We start from the raw sequence: 19,104 nt of genomic DNA on the forward strand, positions 1-19,104 counted from the left end.
AAAAACATACGGAGCAGGAGAAGATATTTACAACCTACATAATCAAGAATGGAAGTGTTTATAGATATATCAAGAATTTCTCCAGGGGCGCCTGGGTGGCTCAGTCGGTTGAACGTCCGACTTCAGCTCAGGCCATGGTCTCGCAGTTTGTGAGTTTGGGCCCCGCATCAGGCTCTGTGCTGACAGCTCAGAGCCTGGAGCCTGCTTTGGATTCTGTCTCCTCTCTCTGCCCCTCCCGACTTGTGCTCTCTCTGTCTCTCAAAAATAAATGAAAAAAAATTTAACCTTCAAAAAAAGAACTTCTACAAATGTATAAGAAAAAGACCTTTCAGTAGAAAAAAAAAATGGGTAAAGGTTTTGAGCAGATACATTAGAAAAGAGAATATCCAAATGGCCAATCTACTTATGAAAAGATGCTCAGTAGGGCTAAAAGGTGGGGCACACTCCCGTCAAAATCAGTACAGCCACTTTGGACAACTGTTTGGCGTTCTCTACTAAAACCACACACAGGAACATCCCTGCTGGGGATCCGTCCGACAGAAATGAGTGCATGTGTCCACCAAAAGGCATGTACAAGAATGTTCACAACAGCACTACCCATAAGCCCTGAGGTCTGGAAACACCCAAATGTCCATCAGTGGTAGAAAAGACCAACAGATACTCTAATCAACGTTTAACATAAACTACTTGTATAGCACCAACACTGAGGGACCTCACACATATTTTGTTGAACAAAAGAAGCCAGCCCCAAGAGAACACCTATGGTGTGGTTCCACTCACATAAAGCACAGAAATAGGAAAAAACCATCTATGGAACTGAAAATCAGGAAAGTGTTTCCCTCTGAGGAGGAAAGAGGAACGGTGATAACAGAGGCGGCAGAAGGGCTTGTGAGAGGCAGGTAACATCTCACTTCTTGACCTGGATGGTCCTTCCGTGAGTTCCACCCTGTGACAACTCACGGAGTTTTTCGGAGTTTTCTTTTCAGAGGATAATACCACAAGGTATTCTGGCATGCCACAGTAAAGAGGTCACCAAATCCTGTCACTGAAACAACTATAAAACTAGTCAAAATGATTAAAAATAACCATTTCGACATCCTCGAAACTGGCCAAAGGCACGGACGCATGAAAAACTGGTGAACTTTGAATAATGCGGAGTAAAGGTGGTGGTGTTGCCCGAAACTGCTCCCATCGCCCCACTCCCAGCTCAGCTGGTGCATCATCGTAACAGGGCAGCACAGGGCAGGGCAGGCCACGAAAACTAGCAGCTTCACTGCCAGAGGCTGACATGATTCAGAGCAGAAGACACAAAACTCACGATCAGCAGCGGCGGTGTCCGTAAGAAGTGGCAATCTCCATGGCAAGTGAACGGGGAAAGCCAGACATTCTACCGGGCAGAGGCTGTGATCCTGGCTCGGGCAGCAACAGACCAGGGAATCAGCTGGAAATGTGACAGAGACATGAAACGTGACGGCCATCGTGATGGGCTATAAGCTCTCCACGTGTGGCCAGCTGATGGGCAGCACGCGTGCACGTGGCAGGGCAGAGAGGGTCCAAGAAATTCACACATCTCTGGCTTACTGAGAGCCTGTGGACATACACAGAGGAGACATGAGAGGTTCTGGCAGGAAGTAAATGCCAGGCAGGCTTGAAAACCGCCTGGCCTTAAAATGTGCTCCTGAGCCCGATGTGCAGATTCATCGGCAGACGGTAGAAGCCTGACAGGCTCCAGGTGTTTGCACACAACCTCTGACCAATCAATGCCTGACCACTAAGCTAAGCAGACACAGAGATGATCCTCAGGAAGCCAAAATTAAATATAAAAGCAGGGATTTCGAAAGGGGAGGGGGACAAAACAGAAACATCAACAGTGACACATCAGAGGAAAATGGATTTCAACATTTCCGTCCAGAAGAGTTACTCAAAAACCAGCAAAGATAACAACTCGAGGGCAGGGGGTGGGAGATTAGAATCCAGAGCTGTTTTAAAATATTATCTACAATATCCATTTTCAACCTCAAATTGCAAAACATACAGAGAAATACGAAAGGGTAACTTGTACTCAGAATAAAAAGCGGTCGATAAAAATTGTCAATGAATGTCACAAGATGTTGCATACAGCAGACCAAGACTCCGAGGCAGTGATCATAAATGTGTTTTTAAAAAAGACAATTGTGTTTAATGAATTAAAGTATGATGACAATGACTCAAAACTAGAGAAACTCGAGGAAGGGAGAGAGTATTTTTAAAATGGAAATTCTGGAATTCAAAAGTATAATAACTGAAGTGAAAAATTCATGAGAGGGGCTCAACAACAGATTTGAGACAGCAGAAGAAAGATTTAACGACTCAAGCAGATCAAATGGAATTGTCCAACTTAAAGACAGAAAGAAAACGTAAGGAAGGAAAACGAATCAAAAATGAGACAACATCACATCTGATGTGAGACAACATCAGAGACACCAACATCCATGTGATGGGAGAGGAAAGAGACAGGGACAGAGAGAGAGAGAATATTTGAAGAAATAATGGCTGAAAATTTCCCAAATTCGATGCAAAGCATGACTCTAACAAATGCAAGATCAGTGAAAACAAAATTCTCACATTTAGACACATCGTAATCAAACTGTTGAAAGACAAAGAGAAAATGGGAAAAAGGGATTCATCACGTGCAGGGTGAGGGCAGTGTGATTAATGGCTCACTTCTCATCTGAAATTATGAAGGTGAGAAGGCAGTGGGACAGCATTTTCAAAGGGCTGAAAGAAGAAATGTCAGCCAAGAATTCCATGTCCCATGAAACTACCCCTCAGAACCGAAGGCAAACTAAAGACATTCAAAGATAAACAAAGACTGGGAGAATGTGGTGAACCTCCTTCAGAAGACATACTAAAGGAAACCTTGTAGGCTCAAAGGAAACAATGCCTGAGGAACTTCAAATCCACAGAAAGAAAGGAAGAGCACAGAAATGGTAAGTGTGGGGGCAGACATTAAAGTCTATAAGGGGCACCTGGCTGGCTCAGTTGGAAAAGTGTGTGGCTCTTGATTTCAGGGTGGTTGAGTCAAGGCTTACATTGTGCATAGAGATTACTTAAATAAATAAAAAAAGAGAGTCTATGAAGGTGCTTTTTTCCCTTAACTTCTTTTAAAAACATAAGATTATATGAAGCAATAACTGTAACACTAGACTCTTGGGGTTTAGCATATAGTAATGTAATACATATAACAATAGCATAAGGACAGAGGAGATAATGGGACTATATTGGAGTAAAATTTCCATATTTCACTATACATTAGTGTTAATCTAAAATTATTTGCAATGAGTTAAGATGCATATTGCTACTCCCACACAACCACTAAGAAAACAAAGGAATATGGTTTAAAAAATTAACAAAGGAATCAACATCATACACTGAAAGTATTTACCCAACACAAAAGAAGGCAACAAAGGAGAAAGAAGGAAAAAGAAAAGATGAGACATGTAGAAAACAAGTAAGAAAATAGTAACCATATCAAATTTTTAAAATACATTAAATGTAAATGGACTACACAGCCCAATCAAGAGGCAGAGATTGTTAGAATGGGTTAAAAGAACAAGATCCAAATATATATTACCTAAAAGTGATGCACTTTGGCTTCAAGCATACAACTATGTTGAAAGCTAAAAGATGGGGAAATACATGCAAACAGTAACCTTACAGAGCTGGAACAGGTAAATTAACATTCGACAAAACAGACTTTAAGAAATATTGCCAGGGGTGCCTGGGTGGCTCAGTCGGTTGAGCGTCCGACTTCAGCCCGGGTCACGATCTCGCGGTCCGTGAGTTCGAGCCCCGCGTCGGACTCTGGGCTGATGGCTCAGAGCCTGGAGCCTGCTTCATATTCTGTGTCTCCCTCTCTCTGACCCTCCCCCGTTCATGCTCTGTCTCTCTCTGTCTCAAAAATAAATAAACGTTTAAAAAAAAATTTTTTTTTTAATAAAAAAAAAAGAAATATTGCCAGGGGGCACCTGGGTGGCTCAGTTGGTTGGGCGTCCAACTTCAGCTCAGGTCATGATCTCGTGGTCTGTGAGTTTGAGCCCCGCTTCGGGCTCTGTGCTGACAGCTCTCAGCCTGAAGCCTGCTTCGGATTCTGTGTCTCCCTCTCTCTCTGCCCCTCCCATGCTCATGCTCTGTCTCTGTCTCTCAATAATAAATATTAAAAAATAAAAATAAAAAATAAATAAATATTGCCAAAGCAAAGAGTGACATTTCATAATGATAGGCCCATATCTCAGGAAGACATAACAATTACACATGGATACACCCATAACAAAAGGGCCCCAAGCTACATTAAGCAAAAATCGACAGAATTAAAAGGAGAAATAGACAATTCGGCAATAGCTGGAGATTTCAATACTCCAGTCTCAATAAGTGACAGAACTAGACAGGAAACAAGCAAAGATACAGAAGATGAACAGCACTGTCACCAACTTGACCAAACTGACATTTATAAAATATTCCATCCGGCAGAATAGACATTCTTCTTAAACACACATGGTTCATTCTCCAGGGCAGACATGTGCCAGGCTATGAGGCGAACCTCAGTAAACTTAAAATGAATGAAATCGTAGAAAGCATAGTCATCAATCACAACAGAATTGAAGAGAAATCAACAAAAGAAATAAATCTTGAGAAATGCCTCAAATATTTGGAAAGGAAACAACAGAGTTTTAAATAGGCCATGAGTCAAAAAAAAAAAAAAAAAGGAAATTAGAAAACGTCTTTACTTAAAACAAAACCAGAATGTATCAAACTCTATGAGATGCAGTTAAAAGTAGGGCTTCGTTTGAAATTTATAGCTTTCAATGCATATCAGAAAAGAAGACAAATCTTAGTAACCTAAGTTCTCACCTTAAGAAGCTAGAAAAGGAGAGCAAACTCAACCCAAAGCAAGTAAAATAAAGAAAATAATAAAGATTACAGCTGTGGGGTGCCTGGGTGGTTCAGTTGGTTAAGTGTCTGACTTCAGCTCAGGTCATGATCTCATGGTTCAGTTCATGAGTTCGAGCCCTGCATTGGGTTCTGTGCTGACAGCTCAGAGCCTGGAGCCTGTTTTGGATTCTGTGTCTCTCTCTCTCTCTCTGCCCCTTCTCCACTCGTGCTCTGTCTCTCAAAAATAAACATTTAAAAAAATGCTTAAAAGATTAGAGCTGAGATTGGTGGAATAAACAACAGGAAAAAATAGAGAAAATCAATGAAACAAAAATTCAGTTATTTGAGAAAATCAACAAAAATGATAAACTTTTAGCTTGACTGACCAAGAACACAAAGGGAGAGAAGACACAAATTACTAAAATCAGTTATTGAAGAGGAAACAACACTACCAATCCTACAGAAATTAAAGGGAGTATAAGGGAATATTACGAACAACGTGATTCCAACAAATGAGACAATTTAGATGAAATACACACCTTCCTAGAAAGACACAAATGATCAAAACTGATTCAAGAAAATCTGAATAGACTTACACCATTTTTAAATGAATAATTGAACATATCCCCACAGAGAAGAGCCCAGGTCCAGATGGCTTTCGTGGTAAATTCTGTCAAATATTTAAAGAAACAATACTGACATTTTACAAACTCTTTCAGAAAAGGAAGAGGAGAAAAACTTCCTTACTCATTGTATGAGATGAGTACTTCTTCCCTGATGCCAAAACCAAAGACATCATTAGACAATAACAGACCAAGATCCCTCATGGACACAGGTGCAAAAATCCTTCACAAACTGTAAGAAACCAAATCCAGTCACATCCAAAGAGGATTATACAAGTGGCACTTATCCCAGGAATACGCATTCGTGATAAAAACGCATAACAAATCAGGAGGACAAGGGGCCTTCTCAACCCAAAAAGGCCATCTATGAAAACCACAGCTAACATCATACTTAACCGTGAGTGAAAAGACTGAATGTTTTCCCTCTACAGCCAGGAGCAAAGTGGCCTCTGCCATTCAGCATTATTCTGGAAGCTCTGGTAAGTGCAGTAAGGCAAAAACAAACAAAAACAAACAAACAAACAAAAAGTAATAAAAGGAAACTAGTTTGAAAGGAAAGATGCGAATAAAACTCTCCTATTTGCAGATGACATGATCCTGTATGTAGAAAATCTAAGGAGTCCACAAAAGTCTACTGGAACTAGCTAATAATTAAATTTAGCAAGATTGTGGGATAAAAGATCAATACACCAAACTCAATTTTATTCCTGTGTACTAGTAACAAACAATCTGAAAATGAAATTAAGAAAATTATTCCATTCCCAATAGCATCAAAAACCATCCAGGAATAGATTTAACAAAAGAAATTTAATTAGCAAGACTTGCACATAGAAAACAAAACAAAACAAAAAAAATGCTAAGAGAAATCACAGACCTAAATTTGTGGAGAGATATTCCATGTTCATGGATTGGAATACTTAAGATTCCCAAACTGATCCATAAATTAAACACAAGCCCATCAAAATCCCAGCAGGTTTTCTTTTCTTTTCTTTTTTTTTTTAAGACACTGACCAGCTGATCCTGAAATTTACATGGAAGTGCAAAGGAGTTAGAATAGCCAAAACAATTTTTCAAGAAGAAAAACAAATTTGGAGGACTTACGCCACACACTTTAAAAACTTAGCACAATTGGGGCGCCTGGGTGGCTCAGTTGGTTGGGCATCCGACTTCGGCTCAGGTCACGGGCTCTGTGCTGACAGCTCAGAGCCTGGAGCCTGCTTCAGATTCTGTGTCTCCCTCTCTCTCTCTGCCCCTCCCCCGCTCATATTCTGCCTCTCTGCGTCTCTCGGAAATGAATATATGTTAAAAAAAATTTTTTAACTTAGTGCAATGCTGCAGTAATCAAGACAGTATGGTTCAACAGACAAGTACATCGGTGGAATAGAAGTGAGAGCCCACAAGTAAACCCTTACCCTTCTGGTCCCCAGAAAACTTAACACAGAGAAGGCAATATTCAAAATATGGTACAGGGACGATTAGGTATCCATACACCAAGAACTGAACTTAGACCCTTATATGCCGTGCCCAAACATCAGCTTAAAAACAGACCCAAATGCAAGTAAGACTATAACACGTCTCAAAAAAGGCACAGAGGAAAATCTTTGTGACCTCGGCTTAAGCAAAAAATCCTTAAACACCAAAAACGTAAAAGAAACACCATAAAGGAAAAACAATGCACAAACCAGACTCTATTATAAATAAAAACTCCTGTGCTCTAAAAAACACCTTTAAAAAAATGAAACACAAGCTATAGACAGACTAGCGTAAGGTATTTGCAAATCATATTTCTGATAAATGACTTGTATCCAGAACGTATAAAGAATTCCCCCAATAATTCTGAACAGTTTTGAAACTCGGGAAGACAAATGAACCCCTGAACACGGTCAAAAGATTTGAATGGAAATTTTCATCGAAAAAGGAATATGAATGCCTAACGAACGCACGAAGAAATGTTCAACTTCATCGATCATCAGGCCAGTTGAAACCACAGTGAGATACGCCCGCCTGAATGTCCACAATGGAAAGACCACCACGACCCTCACGCATCGCTGCAGGAACGTGACACGGGGCAGGCACTTTAGAAAATTCTTAAATTGCTAGCAATTTAAATATGAACTTACCGGACGACCACTGCGAGGACCCCGCCCAAGAGAAACGAACGCACGCGTCCACACAAAGGCTCTACGCCGAAGTTCACGGCAGCCCCCCCAAACCGTACCCCATCCAAATGCCCGCGATTGGCGTCCGGGTACATACAACTCGGTTCGGCGAAGAACGGAATCGTATCCAGCCACAAAAGTAAGCAAGCTACCATCTCGGGCCACGGGATGCAGATGCTCGGAGGCGTTCTGCTGAGTGGAAGAAGCCACGCACAGGAAACCACGCGGGAAAGACCCAGAGAAGGTGCGTCTCTAGAGAGAGCCCGTGGGTCGGTGCCGGGGGCAGGCGCACAGGCGGACCGGGGTCCTCTGGGGTGACGCGCACGTTCGACACTGGCTTGTCACCGGGTCCACAACTCCATAAACGCAGGGCAACCACTCAAGAGCACCCCCCGGGGGCACGTGGACGTGTAATGGGCGTGCACACCTCCAACGCCACGGTAGGTGAATGCCCTCCGGGTCAAGCTGTCGTGGAACAGGGGAGGTGGGGAGGCGCGCTTTGCACAACCCACCGCACCTCCGCTGGTCGCACCCTCTTTGCCACCTTGTTCTGAGAACAGCCTTCAGAATAACTTACAAGCCCCCAAGGCCATGGCCTCGCCACTGTCACCCCTAGGACTCCACACCCCACATGACCTAGGGATCATTTCCTTAGGACCTTGGGTACTCCCCCACAACCGAACTCCACGGCTGCCTCCCTCCCTGACTCCTGCCGACCATGCGGGACAAAGAACCCTGGGCAGGGGCAGACAGGGAGTGGCCTGGGCCCATGATCCCCTCACCCTCCACCCAAGCCAGGCAGGCTCCTCCCTCGGCCCCTCGTCCAGGGCAGACCCTGGTGCCTCTGCATCGAGGGCCAGCCCAGGTTGGCGACAGCCAGTGACACGCTCTCCCTCCTCAGGAAGGCTCAGCTCACCCATCTGTAAAATGGGCAGAGGGCTGCCTGGGGTGGGAGGGGCACCTGTCTGTGACAGGCAGATCCGGGCTCTGGCACTTGTAAGCGGTGAGCCCACACCGTCACGTCTCCGTGTCTCGGTCTGCTCGTCTGTGAAATGGGCACATGCACCTCGCTCACGGGCTGTGCGAGGATTCCACACAGGAAGCAGGAATTATCTGAGCCCGGAGGAGTGCGAGGTCCTGTGGTTCCAGCAGGCCCCCTGGGACGGAGGTCAGGGCAGGCGGACGGGACAGGAGCCTAGGGCTGCCCTCCAAGCCCGTTGCCCCTTCTGGAAGAGCACAGCCGCAACAGCCCCGAAGCTCTGATTCTGAAGCTCGGCCCGGCTTCCTTCTTCCCAAGAAGCACCCGTGCCTCCCATCACCTGTCCCCCAAAACGGCGCTTTCTCCCTGAATGTAGAATTTCCAGACATTCCGCTCCCCCCCCCCCAGAGGAGGGTGGGAGCTGGAAGGGCTGAACTGGATCCTGTCACCTCCTGGCTGTGTGACCACTGAGGTTCAGGATCCCCCTCCCAGCCCCCCACCTTCTGCAGAGGTAAACAGGAGAGACCTCGGGCCCTCCGTGGATGGCGTGCCCCCCTCCAGAACAACCAGGCCCTCTGCCTGCACACCGTCCACCTGTGTGCCCGAGGGACCCCCGTGTGCCCGGAAGGGAAGCCCTCCTCCCCTCGGCTTCCCGAGGACCCTGTGAGGGCACAGCCGGGTGTGTGACCCCCGGGTCCGTGCAGCGGCTGGCACCGTGAAGGTGACCCCACAATGGAGCGAGCCCCCCACCCCAGCCAGAAAGGAGGCTCCCACACAGGCGGCCCACAGGAGCCCTCCGCCAGCCCCCTGCCCGTCAGCACACGGGACACGACTGGGCGCGTGCACCTGCTGAAGCACTCCCACAGGGGCACACGAGGACACATCGAAGCACAAGCACCGTGTTCGACTGCACCAGTGCGCGTGGCAGATGACGCGGCCGTGTGTGGCCGGACGTGTTCTCGAGGACATCAGAGCGCGTGCGGACGTGCAGAGATTCATCCAGGGGTCGGGCGTGACGTGTGTGTGTCACTTTAGAGTGCCGGGGCACAATGCCGGCTGGCGTGTTCGCACGTGTGCCTCAAAGAGGAGAGCGTGTGCTGTGCGTGCACAGGTATGATGGATGCCACGGGTGCACGAGTGCGTGTGGGAGGCTGCACGGGCGCGTCCTGCAGGGGGCTGTTCGTCAGTGTGTGTGTGTGTGTGTGTGTGTGTGTGTGTGTGTGTGTGTGTGTATGCACTGGGGCCTGCCAGCGTGGCCGTCTTCCTGTCCTGGGCACAGCTGCCCAGTTCAGCCCCGACTCGCGTGGATTAAGGCCGGTGGAAACACTGGGTTTCTGGTGAGCTGTTTTTTCTAAAAAGCCGTCTCTGGCGAATCACATTCCTTCAGACCTAGCATGTTCTTGCTCTGTGGGGACAGCATAATGAGGACACCAGAATAAGCCCGCGTCTGTCAGACGGCAGACGCCTCCCCGGCCCACGTCTCGCCCGCCGTCCCCCCCCCCCCGGGCCCGTGGGGCTCACGCAGTCCAAACGGGGGGCCTCCAGGAGCCCCTGGGAGCGTTCACACACCCTTCATTCTACAGCCTCGGTCTGCTCTACTGAATTTGCAAAAAATAAAAGAAAAAAGCAGACGACACGTTCATTTCATAGGAACGAAACACTCAGACAGAGGCCTCCGAGGTCAGAAGGTGCCCTTCGTCGGGGCCGCAGCCGGTGCGCACTCCCGCCTCCGAGGGGGGAGGGGCGGGGGCACACGCGTACACGTATGTGGCACACGCACACACGTGCACACATCCGCTCACTCCCAAGCTCAGACCCGAGCGGTGCGTCTCCCAGGGGAAGCCTGCCCGCCACCTGCCACGGATTCCCCGGGGCCCCACCTCCACCCAAGCACCCGAGGGCTCGGCGTGCCATGCGCACCGGGCTTCGTCACGGTCCCCTTCTGGGGGGTTCCGGACATTTCTGAGACGCTAACGGGTGTCAAGGCGGAAACAGGACTTGCTCCCCACGACCCTGTTCTCTGCACAAACGCCTGCCTCGTTTCATCACGGACACAAGCGGAGGACAGGGTTCGCTTTGCACAACAGTTTTCTCTATAGGAAGGAAGCTCCAGGCGTTTGGGCAGCGTCAGAACAGATGCAGTCTGTCGGTCCATCACCGGCGCCGTCAGCCTGATTCGGGCCGCCCCCTCCCTCCCCGACGTCAGCCGAGACTCCCAGCCGGGTGCCCCATTCCCACTCACGCCCCCCCAAACCCGGCGTTCACCCCCAAACACAGGGATCCTTTAAACACACCAGCCAACCTCGTCACTCACGGCTCAAACCCCCCCAAAAAAGCTCCCTGAAGCACAGAGAGTGAGATCTGGCTCTTCCCAAGCACGCTGCCACCCCCCCACACACACACACCTGTCCGCCACCTCTCCCGCTGACCCCTCGCCCCCGGTGGCCGGCCACACTGGCCCCTTCGCCAGCACCCCCTGTCCCTGCCTCTGAGCACACAGGGCCTCCCGAGGAAGCCAGGGCTGAGGGGCTAAGTGAGCCCCAGGCCACAGAACGGACAGCCCTGGGGACTCCACCAGACCGGCGACGGCTTTGTCATCTACAGAACCTGCGTCCGTTCGGACTCGACCGCGGCTGGCCAGCTACCCCGGCCCCCACTCCCGTTACAGAGAAACACCAGGCTCAGTGAAGGGAAGAAACCTGCCCCTCCGTCGGGGCCTCCTGACCGGGACCTGTGGCACCCAGACCCGGCTCCCAGCCCCAACACCCCAGGATAGGGCTGCGCTTTGGGCCCATCTGGCAGATGAAAGCACTGAGGTTCTGACCCTCAGCCAGGCCCTTCCCTGACCCTCAGCCAGGCCCTTCCGGAAGCTTCCACAGGGCTCTCGGACTCAGGGGACACCCCTCAGTGCAAACTGTGGAGGCCAAGCACAGGCTCCGGAGACACTTCTGGAGGCTCCCCAGCCCCTTGGGCTTCGGGGGCAGCGGCGGAGGGTGGGATGGTGGACGTGGCCTTCAGGGAGGAGCGGGGAACGCGGCGTCCGTGCTTACGGGCGCTGCCAGGGCGCTGGGCCAACACCCCCAGCCGCTGCTCGGGGCTCTGTGTTGCCGGCACAGGACAGGCACGGGGCTCCCTGACCCCCGTCCCCTGGCCACGCAGCACAGCCCCCTCTCCGAGGCGCGCACTGTGTGCCCAGGGGCCTGGAAAGCCCCCTTCCTAGACACGGTCCTCTGCCTGCCGGGGCCAGCGGGGCCCTCCTCAGGCTGGAGTGGGGGGGCAGTGCGCGGCCACCTGCATTTGTGTCTCTGCACTTATTAAATGAAAGGGAGCTGATGACAAGGAGGCGCCTGAGTTTGATCCTGCTAGAAATAAACCCAGAATCTGCCAGTATACACGAGAGGGCCTCCAGGATGCTGCTCATCCTCCAGGACCCCCACCTACGGGAGGACCCCCACCTGCGGGAGGACCGCCGCCCCATGGGAGGACCCTTACCCCATGGGAGGACCCCCGCCCGCGAGAGGACCCCCCACCCCACAGGAGGACCGCCACACCACGGGAGGACCTCCACCCCACGGGAGGACCACCACCCCACGGGAGGACCACCACCCCACGGGAGGACTGCCGCCCACGGGAGGACCCTCACCCCATGGGAGGACCCCCGCCCGCGAGAGGCCCCCCCACCCCACAGGAGGACTGCCACCCCACGGGAGGACCTCCACCCCATGGGAGGACCACCACCCCACGGGAGGACCCCCACCCCGTGGGAGGACTACCACCCCACGGGAGGACCCCCACCCCACAGGAGGACTGCCGCCCACGGGAGGACCCTCACCCCACGGGAGGACCCCCGCCCACGAGAGGACCCCCCCACCCCACAGGAGGACTGCCACACCACAGGAGGACCCCCACCCACTGGAGGACCGCCCGCCCCATGGGAGGACCCTCGCCCACGAGAGGACCCCCCCACCCCACAGGAGGACCGCCACACCACGGGAGGACCCTCCACCCCACAGGAGGACCACCACCCCACGGGAGGACTGCCACCCCACGGGAGGACTGCCACCCCACGGGAGGACTGCCGCCCACGGGAGGACCGCCGCCCACGGGAGGACCCTCACCCCACGGGAGGACTGCCACCCCACGAGAGGACCGCCGCCCACGGGAGGACCCCCGCCCACGGGAGGACCGCCGCCCCATGGGAGGACCCCCACCCCACGGAGGACCGCCACCCACAGGAGGACCCCCACCCATGGGAGGACTGCCACCCATGGTTGGACCGCCACCCCCGTGGGAGGACCGCCACCCCACGGGAGAACCCCCACCCCACGGGAGGACCCCCGCCTGAGAGAGGACCCCCCACCCCACGGGAGGATCACCGCTCACGGGAGGACCACCACCCCACGAGAGGGTCTCACCCGCGAGAGGACCTCCACACACAGGAGGACCCGCACCCACAAAAGGACTCCCATCCCACAGGAGGACCCCCACCCCGTGGGAGGACTGCCGCCCACGGGAGGACCCCCGCCTGCGAGAGAATCCCCACCCCACAGGAGGACCCCCGCCTGCGAGAGGACCCCCACCCCACGGGAGGACCACCACCCTGTGGGAGGACCCCCCCGCGAGAGGACCCCCGCACACAGGAGGACCCCCACCCGCAAGAGGACTCCCATCCCATGGGAGGACTCCCACCGGACCCAGCAGGCCCCGTGCACATCCCCTGGGCAGGCACGGACCACCTGCCACCCGTGCCCGTCTGCAATGCCGTGGACGGCTGTCAGCCACCAGGGCTTCGAGAACACCCTTCCACACGCAGCCCCTGGAGGGGCAGATGGCAGAGACGTGAGCTTCTGGGGGGGGGCCTCAAGGGGGAGCAGGCAGGGGCAGGGCATGGCTCGCAGGCCAGGCTGCTGTGCGCACACCCTCCCCCCCACACCCAGGCTGCGGGCAGGGCCTCGGGGGCCCGTCTGTGAGGCAAGGAAGCTCCGCTCCCTCCAGAGCGGAGCAGGAGGCGGGGTGCAGGCCACGAGCACAGGAGCAGGGCCGCGCCTGGATGCCCCGCCAGCTCTGACGCTGGCTTGCCACACTATCTGGGCCTCAGTCTCCCCATCTGTTAAATGGAGGGGCTGAACCAGGGACCCTGTGGACTGCAATGGATGCCTACTGATGGCCGGCAGCCAAACAGTCCTCGGGCTATGCCCCCCACCCTCTTTGTCCTTCGCATGGACGCCCAGACCGGACTCTCTCTACACCCCAACCTGGTCTGGGGATGCTGAGGCATTACAGATGCAGAGGCCAACCCCTGAGTCTGTGGGAGGCTGTCCCCAGGCCACAAGGGGGGGTCCTACCCTTAATGCCCGGCTGCCTGTCGAAGCCCCTCTCCCAGCCCTGCCCACCGCTCCCCCCAAAGGCCTCTGAGCCTAAACGCCCGCCCCTTCCTTCTGGATCATCCAAACACTGCCCACCCTTTAAGGACTGGCCCGACCCCTCCTCTGGGAGCCCCCCGACCTGGGGCAGAACAGCCCCCCAAGGAGGAGCTGGGGGCCAGCTCCTGGAAGAGGAAAACCCTGAAGGCAGGATTGGCCATAAATCCTGAGAAACTAAGACTCATTGTCAGGCAGGAAGGGAGGCGACCGGACAGGGCTGAGTCAGAGACAGCACCACGGAACAGCCCCAGGGTCGCGGGGGCCGCCAATGAAAGGCCTGAGTGTGGCCTCGGTCCCAGTGCTCAGATGCTGGGCCAGCCTCTGTGACTCAGTCTCCCCACTGCTCCTTATCCCCCAGAGCAGGGAGCCAAGGTTTGGCTTGTTTTTGACCCTAAGAAGGCTGTCAACCCTCCTGGGCCCCTGCTGCCCTGGGCCTCCGTTCTTGCTTTGCCTCCAAGCCTGAGGCCAGCCTGGAGAAGGCAAGAACCTGTATCCAGCTCCCAGGAGGCTCCAGCTGTGCTCCACCACCCCACGTGACCTTTGGCTGTGGTTCTGTTTTCTCGTCTGTGCCCCCACCCCCTGGACACAAGCTCCACCAATGCCAGAGCCTCATCGCAATCTTGCCCCAAGGCTCCGGGCAGAGCGCGCAGTAGGTCCTCGATATGCTTGCTGAATACACCTTCAGGCATTCTTCCAGCTCAAATGGCCAGAGGTCTTGGTTCCCTGCCCCCATATGGCCACTGGGTCCCCAGGATGGTCCCTCTAACCCCTCCTCTCCCCCAGGAGAGCTTGGCAAAGCCAGCCAGACTCCGGCAGGTAGTGTGGAGGGTGGTGGACAGTAAGGCCCAGGGAAAGGAGCCGAGTGCCCATAGCTTCCTGCTCCCCTCCAGGGCCACCGGCTGGTGCAAGGTGCGTGGGGGTGGGGGTGCACAGGGAACAGGTGCCCCAGCAGCAGACGTGGTGCCTGCCTGGTAGGACTTGAACCAACGCACAGGTGCAGGACCCCCTTGCCCCCTCTCTGCCCCCACTCACTGTGCACCCTCAGACAAGCCTGCCCTCAGTCTCCCCAAATGCACAGCAGGTGCTGGGAGGGAGGACAGCACAGCCCCTTCCATATCAGGGCTCCGGTCCCCCGCGTGGGCGGCAGCACTGGCCACGGACCGAGGCCAGTCGACACCGGAGCCCCTGTTGGAAGCAATCGGAATCCACGACAGACAACAAGATGGGAAGGGCGCTGTGGGGGGCGCGGCGGGGACCGCGGAGATGACGAATGTATCCAATGTCCGCGGCAACGCCACCATCGGCTCCAGGTTCACGCCCGGAAATTTATGGCCCCGTCACCTGGCCCTGGAGATCTATGTGCTGTATGTCACTCACAGGCATCCTTCTTCCCTCGCCCTCCCTCCACACGTATCACCCGCCAGCCACCCACCCACCCGCGGGGCGTCGACAGGGTCTGCCTGTTTGTTTCCTGCCGGGATATGCGAACGCCCCACGTCCAAGCACCTCCGCTCACAAATTTCCCTGCTGCTACGGCATCCTCAGAAACAGGGTCGTCTGCTCGTGGGCACTGGGCGCCTGAGGAGGAAGGGACGGCTAGGTGGGGGGTGGGGGCTCTGACCCAGGAGGATTTGAGGAAGAGGGCTTCCGGAGTGTTTAGAAAATCCCACTGAAATCTAGAACGGTACGTGTGTGTGTACATGTGTGTGTGGTGTGTGTGCTAAGGACACGCAGATGTGGGACCCACGCAGACGCTCCCTTTTTACTCCATCTGAGCCACAGAGTCTCGGCCTCACTAATTTTTCTCTCCCAAAACAGGTGATGCCGACAAGGAGGCACCCGGGGTCCAAGGATTCCAATCCCAGAGTCTAAGAGAACGGCTGCCAGTCTAAGCTCCGGCCCCGGGCTCTGCTGAGAACCCCGGCCGCCTGTGTCTCAGGGGGACGTACATGGGGGGTGAGGGAGCGGAGCTTTCCCTGGAGAGGGTCCTCCCATGCGGGGAGGGCATGGCTCCCAACCTGTCTGACCTGGAGGTCATCTGCCCACCGGGAGGCGTTCAGACCTCCCCCTGCACGTGCCCAGGAAGATGAGGGACTAAAGTGGGGGCTGGGGTCCTGGCCCGTTTCCAGACCCCTAAATGCAGAAGAAAGGTGGGCATTTCCTCCTGCCAAACCCCACCGTCTGGAGTTTGTGCTTCCAGCTCTGGGTGGTCCTCTTGCGACAAAGTGGGGCACGAACCTGGCGTGGGGCTTGTGATTCTGTCCCCCCAGGGCTGTTCAGCTAAAAGCTGAACGCTGCCCGGACCCAGGGCTGGGGAGGCCAGGGGGCTGGCCAGGTGGTGAGAATCTCTGAGGCTCCGAACAACGCGGCCCCATTTTCTCCTTTCCTCTCAGGGCTGGGCAGAGGCTAGGGGTCTTTTTGGAGATGGCCCCTGTGAAAGGCAGTGGAGAGGTTTGCCGATCATAAGTCCCTGCACTCTGCACACTTCGAAGGCTCCTGTTCCTGAGGCTCATAGGATCTAAGATCCTGGGAATACTTTCTGCACCGCCTCCAGCCCGATAAAGCAGGCATAAGGCAGACACAGCTGTATCCAAGCAAGGGCTCCATGATGCAAGCGCCCAGAGAAGACGCTCACACCTGAGGCTTTGCCGGGCGGTGCAAACCTGGCTGGGTCTTCCAGGCCCGGAGGAAAGGCCTCCAGGGGCCCCCCAGGGCTAAGCCTTCACCGTGGTGTTTCCTCCATAAAGTATTCATCATGCCCCCATTTTACAGATGTTAAAACTGAGGATCGGGAGGTTATCTGCCCGAGATCGCGCAGCTGATGCCAGAGGCGGTCGGTCCGTGTCCGAGGAGACCTGCAGGAGAACCCACCCTGGGCTGCAAGCAGGCGCCAGGCGTATGTTAAAGGATTCCAAGGGGACTCCTGTCTTTGCAGGCGATTGGGGCAAGGAGGCTCAGCACCACTCCCCCAAAAGACGCGGCTATGAAAACGGGTCCAAGGTCGGGGTCCACCAAGTTCAGAGCAAAGGCCCCCACCCGCACGCCAGGGCTTCAACTCCCCGGCCCCTCCCCCGAGTGTGGCCGGACCGTCCCGGAGCAGAACGCGGAGGCGCGCGACGCCGGCCCGGGAGGGCAGACGGGCAGGGACGGTGCCGCGGGCACGGACGGGGGGTCTCAGAGGGGCGGGCCGCTGCGAGCAGCGGCTCTGGGGCGCAGGACCCGGCGCGGACCGAGAAGGGGACCGCCCAGGGGAGGGAGGGCTGGGGAAGGGGCGAGGCCACGCAAGCGAGCAGGGGTGCGACGGGCAGAGCGAGCGGGGACGGCGGCCGGACCCCGACCCGGACCCCCGCCCCGCCGCGCGCCCGCGCCGCCGAGTTCCTCCAACTTTGCCCGCCGCGCCCCGAGGGCGCACGGGGCCGAAGGCGCAGGGGCAGCGCGCGGGGTCCGGCGGGGTCCCGCGCCCCCCAGGCTGGGCGCGCGCTCGTGCTCGGCCTCGGGCTCCGGGGCGCCGCGCTTACCTGCCGCCGGGCTGCGCCCGCCGCCGCCGCCGCCGCCGCCGCGGTCCTCCAGGCTCTAACTTCGCTCCGGGGATTGAGATTCCTCCCCAGCTTCGCCCATCGATCCGCGCGCGGCCCCGCCCCGCGCTCCCCCCGCCCCGCCCGCGCCCGACGCGAGTCCGGCTCCGAGCCCGCGCCCGCCCCGCTCCCCTCCCTCCCTCCCGGCCGCCGGGAGGGGGGCGGGGGACGGGAGAGGCGGGAGGGCTGCTTTCCTCGCCGTCCCCTCCTGCCCTTCCTCCCACATCCAGGTGCGGGTGGGGGCGGGGGGCGGCGCTCGGGTCAGGGGGGCGCGCGGAAGCCGGTGCCTGCCCGAGCCACCCGCGACCCACCCGCGACCCCCACCACACGAAGCAAAGCCCGGGTGTTCTCAGGACCCGGGTGGGCCCGTCGGTCCGGCCCTCGTCGAGGAGGCGGACCTGGAGGCACAGAACACGGCGCGGGGGGGCGGAAGGGACAGGTAGGGCCGCCCCCCCTCCTCCCCAGCCCTGGCTCCCTTCCTTCCCTTACTCACCCCCACCTCTGGGATGACTCCGGGGTTCTCGCACTCTCTTCCCGTTTAGTTTGACCCTCACAACCTGCGTGTGTTAGACCCTCTTCCTGCAGATCACAGGCAGGGAAACTGAGTCAAGAGAAGCACGGACGTTTGCCCCATGCCTCACAGCCCATCCAGAGCAGGGGCCGAGGGGCACTCTCGATCCCCAGGATGGAGCCTCCTGACCCCTGCCGGCTCCTCGCTCGAGCCGGGCAGGCCTGGGCATAACCCCTCGACCAGCCGGGTTCCCGGGTTCCCAGCTCAGGGCCTTGCTCGCGTCCCCGCACAGCCTGGTCGGTCCCCACCCCCCACACACACACCGCAGGCGCCCGCGCCCCCTCCCCGCTTCCTGTCCCCCGCCCGCCTCTGATTCCCGGCCTCAGTACCCCCGGCACGCTCTCCGCTCCCCGCCAGCAGCTGGGCAATTCACCGAGCATACAAAAGAGTTGACTCAATTCAAAGGCAGCAAATCAAGATAAATCCTATAGTGTGTGGGGACCGGAGAGAGAATGTGAATGAACGTCCACAGCACAAGCAAGTCCTATATGGACTGGCCAGCCCCCAGCCCCCAGCCCCCAGCCCCCAGCCCCGCCCGGGCACAGAAGGCTGACCGGGAAGCACAGGGAGGGTTCTGAGCTGCCCTCCCCCTGCCAGGCTGGAATTTAGGAAAATTTAGGAATTTTCGTGCTTTGTGGCCCTCTCTTGCCTGTCTGCTGGGGCTCTTTTGAGGGTGCGGTGCAGGGCGAGAGCTGGTGTGCCCCCCACGGTTATCTACAAGACACAGACAGCTCCAGGGTCAGGGGTGAGGCCCAGGGAAGAAGGCTGTTGGGCCATCTGGGGCATCTGAGCTGTACGTGGCCTTGCTCTGGGGCAGCCCCCTACCCACACCCTGTCCCAGCCAGTGCAGGCCAAGGTGTATC

General features: G+C 55.7%; 1 non-coding gene across 1 annotated transcript in view; it reads right to left on the reverse strand.

Moving 5' to 3' along the window:
• The window catches only part of LOC109251056 (uncharacterized), a 58,371-nt gene extending 39,915 nt beyond the window's left edge, over nucleotides 1–18,456 (reverse strand). Inside the window, exon 1 of the transcript XR_008419119.1 lies at nucleotides 18,164–18,456. This is a non-coding gene — a transcript (uncharacterized LOC109251056). The remainder of the gene's footprint in view (nucleotides 1–18,163) is intronic.
• Nucleotides 18,457–19,104: the final 648 nt, after the last annotated feature.

Source organism: Panthera pardus, unplaced genomic scaffold (assembly GCF_024362965.1).
Source record: "Panthera pardus isolate Hobbes unplaced genomic scaffold, ASM2436296v1 HiC_scaffold_4, whole genome shotgun sequence".
Lineage (NCBI taxonomy): Eukaryota > Metazoa > Chordata > Mammalia > Carnivora > Felidae > Panthera > Panthera pardus.